This window comes from Urocitellus parryii, chromosome 5 (assembly GCF_045843805.1).
Source record: "Urocitellus parryii isolate mUroPar1 chromosome 5, mUroPar1.hap1, whole genome shotgun sequence".
NCBI lineage: Eukaryota > Metazoa > Chordata > Mammalia > Rodentia > Sciuridae > Urocitellus > Urocitellus parryii.
In genome coordinates, this window is record NC_135535.1 from 165,799,245 (window position 1) to 165,811,938 (window position 12,694).

Genomic DNA, 12,694 nt, shown 5'->3' on the forward strand with positions numbered 1-12,694 from the left:
TGTGCCCCGGAGTGCTGACCCCTCACCCCAAGACTCTGCCCAAGTCCCCATTTTACCCCAAGGCCGATCTGGGTACACCCTCCAGCCTTCTCTCCCCACACCCCTAGCTGACCTGGAACCCTCTGCCCATCCCCTGTCCTTCCCACCTCACCCTAGACGGTGGGACACCCTAGGGAGGCTGTGTCGCATGACCCTTTGCCCTGCCCCCACCCTCCACTCCTTTTCCTCTGGCAGATAGTAGCAGCCATTCGTTATTAAAAGAAGGAAATGGATGATTGAATGAATGAATAAGTGAACAAAGAACTCCTGGAAGTCACTTTGCAGCCCCATCTTGAAAAGGAGAGAACCTAAGCAGGAGACAGGTTAGATCCTTCCTTCCCTGACAGGCACTCTGGGTCCCCAGCGGAGCCAGAGTGTGGCCCCAGGTTTGCATAGAGTGTCTTGGGTCATAAGCTTTGCACACATGGAGGTGTCTGGGAGGGTTCAGAAGCAGATGTTGCTATCTCCCAATGATCCAGAGCCACCAGGCCTGGCATGGCCACCTCTCCAGCAGGTCAGCCAGACGCTGCCTGTCTGCTCCTCCCACAGGTCCTTGCAAACTTTCCAGCAAGAGAGAGGAAGGCTGCAGAGCCAGGGGCCTGCTGGGCGGCAGGGCAGGGCCGGGCTGGGCTTCCCTGGGCTGGGTGCGGCAGACTGTGGAACAGTTCTCAGGGGAAGTGAAGACAGACGGGGTTACTGACCCAGGGCACCTCGTGACTCTAAGACAGCCCTGCCCAGGAGTTTCCCTGGACCCCAGCTACCTGCTTGCCAAGTCTGTGTTTCTTATCTGCTCTTTGAAGCCAACTGTTGTGACTGCTCTGTGGTAAAATGGTTCAGAGGATGTCCAGCCCTCCCCGGAGCACTCACGGCTCCCCAGACCCCTGGGCTTGACTCCTCCCTGGAGCACTCACGGCTCCCCAGACCCCTGGGCTGGACTCCTCCCCAGAGCACTCATGGCTCCCCAGACCCCTGGGCTGGACTCCGCCTGGATGAGGACAGGGTTGCTGTCTCATGGCTGAAAGGATCACTAGGCACCTGATTTTAATTGCTCAAGGAGGAGAGAAACACTATCAGGATGTTCTGGACATTCAGGAAGGGGAAGGTCACTTGAGGGACTCTCAGGGAAAGCAGCGTGGAAGAGGTGGTCCTTTGGGCATCGAAAGGTGGACAGGGCTCCGAGGGCAGCCACGGCGCCACGGAGATGCGTGGTTGGGGGTGCGGTGTGGGCTGAGGCCACTAGCTTCTGCCTCTTTATACCGTGTGGCCTTTGGGCTCTGCTGGACATTTTCTTTTCTGTAAAGTGGGACCCTCCTGCTCCCTAGTGATGGGACTGTTTAAGGGGTGCGCAGTACAGCCCTCGCTGGTAGGCAGAAGGATCTGCCCTGTTGGCAAGCTGCGTCGCTGTGTGTGTGTGTGTGTGTGTTTAGAAGGAGACAGGAGCTCTGAACCAAGGCTCTCATGTGGCATCAGCATAGCCCCTGCCCCACCCTGGGCAGCCCAGGCCTGGCCAGCTGTGGTGTGCTGACCGGTGCCCCAGCAAGCGCCAGCACCCACGGCTCTCCAAGAGCAGTCTGAGATTCCCGGAGTGGGTGGGTGGCCAAGGGGTGACCAAAAGCTGCCTGCCCTGCGTCTAGCAGGCCTGGGTCCCCACTGAGGCCCAGGAGCCCCGTCCAGCTCTTCTCCTGGGTCTGGATCCCCAGCCCCCAACTTGGTGAGGTCAGGGCACATGTATTCCAGGAATGCAGGAGGCGGGCGGCTGGCCCCTTTGGATGGGTTTGGATAACCATGGGGGTAAATATTTGCCTTGCTGCTGGAGCCAGCTTTGGCCACCAAGGGAGGGCTGTCCCTAGGGTCATGTCAGGGGATGCACCTCCAGGTGGGTCTTCAATCTAAGGAAAGCCTTACCCTCTGGAGAATGTGTGGGGACAGTGGAGGGGCTCCCGGCCCTGGCCACAAGACATGCAGCCATTGGGTCCCTCGGTGAAGTGGAAACAGCTGGCCAGTCTAGCCCAGGGACGGAGGGTCAGTGTGGCAGAGCTGCTTCAGATGGGCTCAGCCGTGGGAGTGGCAGTTGGACCAGGATTGGCAGACCCCGTCGTCGGGAAGGTGGTTCTGATGTCCACGTGGCTGTTTATGACCTTGAGCAATTAGTTACTCACTTCCCCACATTTCCACAGTCCCCATCCCCCACACTCTTCCTGAATGGCCCCTGTGTCTGCACAGCCCACAGTCCCCGGGCACAAGGTACACAGGGAATGAGAAGAAGGAGTGGCCAGAGCAAGGGTGAGTGGCTAAGGAGCTGAGCCCTGAACTCTAGGCTCAGGGGCGCCATGGTGTCTGCCCAAAGGACCACCCTGGAGCCATCTGACCCCTCCCCCAGTAATGGTCTGCAGCTTCCTTAAGGTGGAGGAGCTGGAGGAGAGATGGATCCCCATCCAGACCCAGCTGTACCCACCCTTGCCCCCTGGCCTCACCACACTGGCCAGGGCCAAGGCTCCGGCCCAGAATGTGGACTTACCCAGGTGTCTTCACCCCAAGCCTGCACCCAGTTCCTCCTAAGGGACTCTCGGAGGAGGTGGAGAGGTGAGGGCAGGTGGTGGGGGAGCTCATCTTCGTCCCGGGATGGTCCCCACCCTTCAGTGACCTCTGCCTTGTCCAAGATCTAGCCTGGTCATTCCTTGGGCATGACACCTCCTGCCTTGGAACCTCACTCAGGATCCTGTTCTGCAAAATGGGCATCCGTCCTGCCTGCCCTTCTCCCAGGGACTTCAGACACCCCCAGCCACCTCCTCCTCCACCAGGGGCCCCCTGCCCCCTGCCCAGTGAGAGTCCTGAGCAGAAGGCACCCATGAAACCCCTTCTGGACATTGGGGCCCAGGGGATGCCCACAACTCATCATGGTCCCTGAGGCTGAGGCTGCACCTCTCCGTGGCTCAGAGGCCCTTGATTTAGGAAGAGAACAGCACCTTCCAGACCCGTGGTGTTTACCCTCTAGGCTGCTCCAGGGGACACACAGCATCTGCCCCTTCTCTCCCTGGTCTGGCTAGGTGGCCAAGCCCTCCCAGGTTGTGAGCCTCAGGGGAGAGCACCCGCAGGGCTGTGGGTGGGAGCACTCTATTACCTCCGTGTCTGGGCTCCTGAGTGTCCCCTTCCCTGGGGTGAGGGCCACCAGGGCCCCCGGGCTCTGAGCAGGTCTGCTGAACAGCTCCCAGGGCCGACAGGAGGAACAGAGCAGGGGCAGGGCAGAGCGCTCACCCACCTCTCCATGGTTCCCCCTGGCTCCTTGCTAACGAGGTGACCTTAACAAGGCAGAGTCTCTGGGCTCACTTGCCGGGTTCTACCTCACAACAGTTCTCTGAGGGTTAAAGGAAATATCTCAGGCCTAACCCACAACACAGACTCCATAATGTGAATCTCTTACTCCTGACTTTTCCAGATGGGAGGTCCAGTGCAGGCCCACAGTCCCTGACCAGGGCCTGTGGTTCGAATCCTCTACTATCACTGTGTGACTTGGGACAGGTTCCTTCCCCTCTCTGGTTTCACCTGCCCCACACCAAGGGACTGGAGCTGCAGGGGGCAGTGAGGCCCATGTGTGTGTACCATGAGCTGGAGAACCCTGAGTGGACAGGGATGGGCATTGTTCCTTGAGGCCTGGACCAGGTTCACTGAGTGAGAGACGGCTTTCCAACTCTGGCTTATGTCTCAGCTGCCGGAATGATGATCTTCTCTTTGTCAGCAGCTCAGCTGGCCAGCTCGCCTTCGGGGACACTGAGCTGTAGGAGGTAGGAAGGCAAGAGACTGATTCCTGCCCCAGCCAGTGACTTGCTGTGTGACCCTGGGACCCTCTCTAGGCCTCAGTCTCCTCCTCTGTGAAATGGGAAAATTGGGGCCGTGGAGTCCAAGAGTTATTTGTGTTCTTGACCCTGGGGCTTGGCTACCCAGTGCCCCATGAAGCCCAATGCTGACCCCTTTGAGGTAGTCCATGCCTTAGCTGGTGTGCAGCGGGTGCTGTGCCCTTTGTTACCGTAGACCATCTGTGCATCTCTCTGGGGGGACCCTAATCCCCTCCATAGTTGAGACAATGCAGAGAGGTTTAGGATATGTCCCAACCACACACCCGGTAAGAGGGTTGGATCTAATGGTTTTTATCACTGAGTCCAAACCTCAAACCCCAGACCTTGAAGCCAGGGCCTCCACCTCGCCCCGTGGCCTGTGTAGAATCCAGAGTGCTGTGGCCCCTGCATGGCCTCTCCTGCTGCTAGCCATGGCTTCCCTCTGAGACACACAGCCTTGCAGGTCCACAGTCACCGAGCCAGGCACTTTCCCAGGGGGACTCAGATTCAGGGCTCTGCATCCCACTGATGCCCACCAGCCAGGCCTCTGGGTCTCACTGTCCTGGGTTCCTGTGGGGATCCATGGGTGGAGGGGGTGGGTGGCATGTTGGTGGAGCATTCAGGGGGTGGGCCAACTGGACACCCTCCCAATAAGCCCAGGCTACCAGTAGGTCCTGCAGCTTCTCCCCACTTCCTGTGTCCTGAGACATCTAGGGCCATGCCCCTAAGATGCCCAGATGCTCCTATGGCTTCCCTCTACCATCTCTGTGATGGGCTCTGCCTCCCCATCCCCATTCACACCACCTCTCCCCCCATTCTCTGTATCCCTCCCACTCTCCAGTTCTCCACTGGACCAGGCTCCCTGCTCCTATCTCAGACTCTTCAAATATACTCTTCCCTACCTTGGAATGCTGTTCCCTGTAGCTTGACCTGCTTCTCCCTGACTCATCCTCAAATTCACTTCCTTAAAGAGACCACCCTGTATTTTGCTGAGTGGCCCCTGCATTTGTTCTTCCTGGCAGGCATGACTTTGAACTGTGTACTGTTTTATTCCCGGCTCACTGTCTGAGTCCCCACGAGGCTGGGGACCACAATCACAGCACCCAGTGCTCATTACATGTGTGTTGAGTGAATGAGTGATGTCACCCTGTCTCCCTGGATCCTCCCACAACCTTGAGAGAGAGACTGGGATTCCATCTGGACCCATGAGGAAGCTGGAAGGCAGGGAGCCCGGGAGCGTGTCCAGGTCATGCTCCTTCAAGTTCCGGTTGGTCAGAGGGGGCTGATGGGGCTTTCCTGGCCATGGACTTCCTGCAGGCAACAGCTCTTGCAGCATGAGTGCCCAGACCCTGGCACTGGACCCTGACCACCCCTCTCATTGCAGGAGGATGGAGCTGGAGTGAAGTGGAAGGGCTGCCAGCTGCTGACCAGCACGTGGGACACTGGTGACTTGCAGATCACAGAGGTAGGCCTGCAGCCTAGCTGTCCCGATTGGAGGACAGGTGCTGGCACCTTTGGGGACTTCAGCCCTCGTGGGTGGGATTGGGTGCTGATGATCTTTGCTGGAATATCATCAGGCCATCGTGAGTGGGGCCCTGGACCCGGCGCCCCAGGGTCTCTTGTCCTGGCTGTATCTCCATGACTAGGGGATGGAATGGGGGTGCCTGGGGAGAAGGGCAGGCCTGGCATCCCCAGTCTCTGTCCCTGTGTACACTGCTCTGAACCTCCTGGGGCTCGGGCCCCCCCATGGAGAAACGAGGCAGCCACTCAGGAGGCCTGGGCGGCAGGGTGGCATGTGCCCTGGCATGGGTGCCCACCTGAACAGGCCAAAGGGGGCGCTGAAAATCCCGAGTCTAGCACTTGTCCACTGTGATCCTGGACGGCTACCCCGCACCTCGGGTTACCCGTCTGTCCGATGGGGAGGGGCCCCCACTGTCGTGGTGAGGGAACATCACACTGCACAGAATGTTTTCAAGGGTGCAGGGACCCTCTCTCCCCCCACATGCCTCCCATCCCCTTCCTCCTGAGGACCCACCAACAGCAGGATAGACATGCACTGGTCACCTTGGTGATGAGGGGCTTGGGGTCCCTCAGGGGGCTCCTGAGAGTGGCTGAGCCTGCAAATAGGACTTAGGCCCTGGTCATCATCATGTCTCATCAGAGGGTGGCATTTCAGGGTTAATCACCGTTGGCCCTACGCCCAGGGGCAACCTGTGCGATCCCGGTTTGCTCTGCGGCTCTCAACCCAGAGCGGAGACGCCTTCACAGACATGCTTCCTTGGCCAGGACGCTTTATCCCAAGGTGTCATGACCCCAGGGATCAGCCTGGGAAAGCTGTGGCATGTAGGCATGTAGGCTTCACTCCACTGTGGCATGGAGGCTTCACTCGCTGCCCTCAGCTTCTCTGTGGAGCCGGGTGTTCACAGTGGACCCCAGGCAGGGCAGACCAGCTGGGCTCGGGCTCTGGAACCAGCGAGGCGGGCTTCATCCCCTTCCTGCTGCAGGAATGCCCGCTCCCTGCTCCTCAGCTCTCTGCTCTTGGGCAGGTTCCTTCTCTGCGGTTAGAGCCAGTTTCCCACCTGAAAACGCACTGTTTACGACACACTGTAGATGGCGCTGCTCCGAGGCCGCAGAGAAGCTGTGAATCCTTTCCAACATTACAGTCCCGTGAGCTTCGCCCCAGGCACTCTGCTCCCCACAAGAGTCCCTTGAGGAGGTTTGTTTAATGCCTCGTTCTCTAGAGGCTTGGTGTGGTGAAGGGACCCCTAGAGCTGTAAGTGGGGAGTGGGGATTTGAACCGCAGTCCGGGGGAGCTAACCGGCTCTTGGGGCTCTAGAGAGGTGGGGCCACAGTTGCCTGGCCCTGTCCTTCCAGCTGGCTGCTCTCTGGAGCCAGGGGTGGCCCCCACTGCAGATGGCAACTCCCCTCCCCCTTGGGGACTGCTGGCAATCCGGCACAGCCAGGGGAACCCACTGCTAATTGTCAGGTAACCTTTAAAATTCTCCTTCACGGTGGGTTCTCTTTTCGGATGTTTTTCAAGGTAATTCATTCCCTTTCCAGAAATTGCCAGTGGCGGAGCATTAGGCAGCTGGTAATTAATCATAGGAGCGGCTTCCAGTATTATTCTTTAAAAAAAGAAAAAGAAAAAGAAAACAAAGAACAGAAGCCTTGATGGGAAAAGAGAACCCCTCCAAGGCAAGGTGGTAATCAATACTTCCGCCTGGGGTTGGGGGTGGCAGATGGGCAGCCTTCTCCATTTTGTCCCAGGGCTGGCAGATGGTCAGCGCCCACAGCAGCATGAGGTTCTGCTCTTGACCATGAGCTCCTTGAGTGACTCTGAGAAGTTGCTGCCTCTCTCTGGACTCAACTTTGCCATCTGTAAAATGGGTGAAGGGTGAGCCATAGACTAGAGAAGCATATTAACAGTTACCCTGGAGCCGTGCACACTGCTGATATTTTAATGAGTGCATAGATGGTTATCTGGGTCTCTGAGGAAGTGGTAAAGGCTACAGCTCTGTGATAATGTGGAGCAACCGTCAGGTTTGATGGGCCAGTGGTGTCACTCTCCAAACTAAAGAGGAAAGGACAGTCAGGCCCACTGGCCAGGAGAGCTTGGGCCACACAGTGGTAACCCTGCTGTTTCCTTGGCTTCTTCAAATGCAACTTTCCAGGAGTCTGAGCTGTCTGGAGATTTGTTTTGTTTTGTTTTGTTTTAAGATTCCTCTTGGGGAATAGTGAGTTCTCCCAGGGCACAAGCTGGAGTTGGGGTTGCTCAGGGCATCCAGAGGGCAGATAAGGGGCACGGAGCATCCTGAGTGCCAGGGCAAACATGAAGCTCCCTAGGACAGATGCCAGAGAGGCTAGACTGGCAGGGGGAAGTCCCTCCCTCCAAAGCTCTTTCCCCGAGGCCCCCAGGGAGGGCTGCAGGGGGCACTGTCCATGCAGGACACTGATACTGTCCTCCCTCCTTTGACTGGCCCCACTGCATGGGCACCAAGGCACTGAAGAGCATCAGGGGAAAGACCCAGGCTCCTTAACCAGGGGGTTCTCCAGCTGGGACTAGGATGGGATGGGGGGAAACAGAGGGCCCTTGTCTGGGAGTAGGGGCCTCAGACATGGGTCCGTGGAGGTCATGTTCAATGTGCCCTCCCCAATTCCCTTTTCCTCCCTAGAATCTGGGCCACAGTCTTTAGGAGGGAGCCGCAGCTGGGGCATGTTTTCCAAGCCCTCCCCTTGAAGCCCCCTCCTCTGCCTGGGAGCCAGGGGTGGGCCTGACACAGCCCAGCTTCCCCCTAGGAACTTCTCCCTCTGCCTCTACTGTGGGGCTCTGGACCTCCACCCAGACACCCAGGAGGGGCACCATGGCCCTAGTGGGAACTAGAGTAGGCTCCGGACTTGAACTTCAGCTGTGTGAGCCCATGTGCGCTGGGGTGAAAAGGTGTGAGGGTGAGGGTGTGGGGTTTCGGGGCCAGGTCCCAGGTCGGTTCAGGAACAGGGAAACCCCCAGGTCTGTGGAGACCCCGCAGAGGCAGCGCCTCATGAAGACCCTCACACCGACTCCCTACTCAGACTGGCTGGGTGGGCCCCTGACGAGGGTCAGCATGGGGGTCAAGGTGGGCTCCCAAGGGACCCCAGAGGAGATGGCATCCAGGCCTGAGTGCGCCGGCCTCCCTCCCTCCCACAGCGGACAGAACAGGCTTTGGGTGTCTCCAAGGTGAAGTCCGGATGGGCCCAGAAAGTGTCTGTGGGTGGGCCAGGTCTTCTAGGGGAGTCCTCCCGGCAGCCAGGCCCAACCTGGCCCTGTGGCTTCTGTCTGGGCCTTGGGCTGCAGGTGGTGCTGTGTGTATGTGTGTGTGTGTGTGTGTGTGTGTGTGTGTGTGTGTGTGTGCACACCTGGGCTCTCCTGGGTGCAGAGCCATAGTCCTGCCTCTCCCTGCTGTCTGTCTCCTCTTCCTCTCTGGCTGTCCTGCCCAGCAGCCCCCGTCTGCTGCTCCCTCCTCAGCACGCCCCCCTCTCTCTGGAATGCCTCCCTGAGCTCCAGGGCCTCCCCACCTCTGCTGCCCTTTCCCTCAGATCCTCTCCTGACCAGGCAGCCCGGTGGCAGGTCTGCTGTGTGTCACGCCCTCCGTCGTCTCCGGCATTGAGACCTCCCGGGCTCCCAACTCTGCCATGTTTATCCTGCAACACGCCGCTGCCTCCCTCGCTCCCTCCCTCCCTGCACTTGGAGGTGTCCCAGGCATCTCCCCACACCCCCGGGCCTTCAGAGCAGTGCTCTGTGTGTGGCCAGGTGGTGGGGGCACCAGGTGGCTCTGTCCCCTCCCTGGGGATCTTGACCTGCTCTTCAGGCCACTCGGGGTGGAGATGGATCTCGCAGCTCTGAGCGCAGGCCGAGAGCCCACCCACCCCAGGGCTGCGCACCTCTCGGGAAACAGAGGGGCCTGTGCCCACCAGCGGGACCGTTGGAAAGCTGGTGTTCCCCGCAGCATTAATGAAATCCCTGCTATAATTAGCAGTGAGGTGTGCAGGAGCTGGCCGCCTGGCGGGAGCCTGTGTATGCTCATGAATAAATAAATTGTCCTCTCCTGAGGGAAGAGGGAAATGGAGGGTGGGCTCCCAGGGAAATGCCTGCCTGGGGGTTCTCAGTCACCCGGACGCCCTCTGAGGAGCTCTCTCCATCCCAGTCCCTGGTCAGCATCTTCCTGGAAGTGCCCACTATGTGCCTGGCCACTCAGCCTAGTATGGGAAGTTGCCACCATCTGGCCACCACCTCCATTCCCAGCCACGTCACATGCCAGCCTCCACCAGCGCCCTGGGGTTGCAGGGACCCTGCCTACCTGCTGCACTCCACAGCCCTCCCACCCCCAGCAACCTCCCGCCCACCGCATGCTCTCCCCGTCCCACCTCTGCCCCTGGGGTCCCTGACACCTGCTCCCTCCCATTCTCTCCTCTACTCCAGGCCCTTCCTCCTGGCGCTTTTGGAGCCCTTGAAATTACGCATGGGGTGGGCCGCTGTGTTGTTTCTTATTGATCACGTATGGGGGTGATGATGTATTAGATACGCAGGGAAGATGATTTACATTCTATTTGCCATTCTGAGTCTTGGAAATCTGGTGTGTGTTCAACACGTCCGCATCTCTTCTTTGTTCATCCACCACCGGGCCTTCCGAGTGCCTGGTAGATGGCACAGGCTGGCAGGGAACAGCTTCCTCACTTTGCAGTGGGGAAACTGAGGCCCAGAAGAGGGTGTGTTGCAGAGCACAAGCTCTCTCTGTAGGCGAGGCTGCCGCCGTGCTCCAGCACAGAGCCAGGCACTGAGGCCATAAAGACAGATGGAGGCAGGCGGAACTGTGCCTGGACCCCACACGATTGACCCTCCCTGTGAACAGGGCTTGCAGTGAGCTTAGGCTAGCCCCCACCTCATCCCCAGTAGCCCCAGTCCAGGGCAGCCCCCCACACTGTGCCGTCCTGGCCCTCCCTCATTCCTCCCTGCTTCTAGACACTGAGCACAGAGCATAGGAGGAGGAAGAGAATTGCCTCCCTGGAGTCTGGGGCTGACCCGCCAGTCTGAAAGTGTTCTCCAGAGATGGGGTCTCTCTGGGGGAGCGGGATGGCAGCAGAGCAGCCCCCTCCGGAGCCGATTTTCTTCTTGGTTGCTTGCAAACCCCGTCCGGCTGCACTTGGCCACGGGCTCCATTTACAGCTGCCTCTCTTGTTTGCCTCTGCCCAGGCAGCGTGGCAGGGTGTCATGGAAGGTTCAGGTGCTGAGCCATCTCCCTCCATGGGGCAGCGGCCACTCTCTCAGGGACCCTCCTCCTCCCTCCAGCTGCAGAGCTTGCGTGCACTGAGCCAAAAGCCCCCTCTTTTTCTCCATGTGCTCTCCCATCTCCCTCCTCAGCCCCTGCACCCATGACCTTTCCTTTCTTCTGCTTCTTCACACCAGCTGCCTGCTGTCTGCCCCACTGGACCTAAAGGTCCTCTAAGGCTCAGGGCAAGCTCCAGGCCGCATCCTCATCCTGGTTCCTGGCGCTCCAGGGCTGGAGGGCAGCAGAAGCCTCAGCACTCAGGCTGTGTGCCCTCGGCTCCCTACAGGGACAGCAGAGGTTTCTCTAGTATGCTGGTTCTCTCAGAGCTCGATGGGCTAGGTTAAGAAGGGTTCTGGGGCTTTCCTGTAGATTCTGTGAAAAATAGCATCAGGCACCATGAGGGGTGCACACCTGCCCTCCCCACTTCCCTCCCTGGGCACCGAGTTCTCAGTTCTGGGCTGAGGAGGCGGGAAGAGGCAGTGACCTCAGTGTGATCCCTACCGGTGACTGTCCACCCTGGCTGCTGGGTGAGCTGCTCCCCAGAGAACCTTCCAGAGCCCACGGTGAGCTGACTGGTTAATGGAGAGAGGGAATCTGTGGTCTCCAAGCTTCCAGAGACTTTCCCCTCCCATCTGCCTTTCCCGATAAGTGCATCTCACCCTCTTCGGTTCCAGTTTGGAAGCAGCACATCTTGTCTCGCATCTGTTCAGGACCCTTCCTCATTTCCCTGAGGCATCTTTAGGGGCTCCTTTTGGAGCCTGAGGGAGTGTCTCTGCTTCATAACCTCCGTGGAATTTTCTCCCGTGGTGCCATCTCCATCTGGCATGGTCTAACCTGAGATCCATCCCTGGGTGGCCCTATGAGCCCTCTCCAGCCCCAGCCCCAGCCAGACTCCCCATCACATTCACCCATCACCCATCCCTGCTCTTCTCGCTGCCCGGGAGCCAGCTCTGCATCCTGCACCTCCTAGCCCCCTCCTGCCCAGTAGCTGCAGGGTGGCCAGTGACTGAGCCAGGAGGACTCTCATGACCTTGTACCTGCAAACAATCTGGAACACTTTTTCTCTGTGTGAAAGAAGCATCCTTTAGGAAGCTCAGCCCGTCCCCAGTCACAGCTCCAGGAGGGTTGACAAAGGACATCCCATGCTGGCCGCAGCTCTTCCAGTAGTTGTTCAGACACAGTTTTGTTCTTATAAATTCAGGGTGGTAAAGGACACAGTAGGGCATGTGGTTACCGTGTGGGTGTAGGGACAGAGCTCTGGGTTTGAATCCCTGCTCGGCTACTTCTCAGCTACTTCTGAGACTGGACAAGGTGATTTATCTTTGTCTCCCCTCTGGTTTCTCCTCTGTGAAGCCAGGAGTGGAAGAATGGAAAGCAGCCGGAGATGCCCGGGGCCCATGGCCCCTGCTCACTGTAGACTGATCCCCTTGGGGGGCTGACTCCGCCCCCAGACAGGAGCATTCACTTGAGGTTGGCATCCGTCAGCTCTGGTAACCAGATACTGCCCTCCTGAGAGACACTGGCCCCTCAGTCCTTTCTGAAGCTTTTAAATGGGAATCTTGGGGATGACACTTCAGGACAGAGACAGTGTCGGCCAAGCCTGCCAGCACACACGGGCCTTCTGGGCTAGCTCTGGCTTAAATGCAGATTCTTGGGCTCTCTCCTGCGGTCTAATTCTGTGGGTCTGGATCTGGACTCGGGTCTCTGAAGCTTTAACAGGTGCCCCAGATAATCCCTGTGGTCAGGCCATACGTGAGAGCCTGTAAAGGGGAGCTGGACTAGGGGCAGGGCCCTGGATGGTGACGTGGCCCCACTGGCATAGGCAAGGCCTGTCTCTCTCTGTGGCCCAGGATCAGCACTATTAAACCAAGGGTCCCCATGATCCGTGAGGGCTCCTCCTTCTCTTGAGACCTTATGGTGACCTGATGGGACTACCCTGACGTCCCGAGGGCCAGGCTCCTGAGGTCAACTGTGGGTTTCTGCCCCATTCCTTTGGCCACAGAGCATTCGGCCTCCCAC

At 58.7% G+C, this 12,694-nt stretch overlaps 1 protein-coding gene across 5 annotated transcripts in view; it reads left to right on the forward strand.

Moving 5' to 3' along the window:
* Window positions 1-12,694, forward strand: part of Zmiz1 (zinc finger MIZ-type containing 1) — a 215,889-nt gene that overhangs the window by 77,422 nt on the left and 125,773 nt on the right. For all 5 annotated transcript variants that reach the window (XM_077798564.1, XM_026390187.2, XM_026390190.2 and 2 more), the window contains one exon: window positions 5,257-5,337. The gene's annotated coding sequence lies outside the window, so the exon portion shown is untranslated. The remainder of the gene's footprint in view (window positions 1-5,256; window positions 5,338-12,694) is intronic.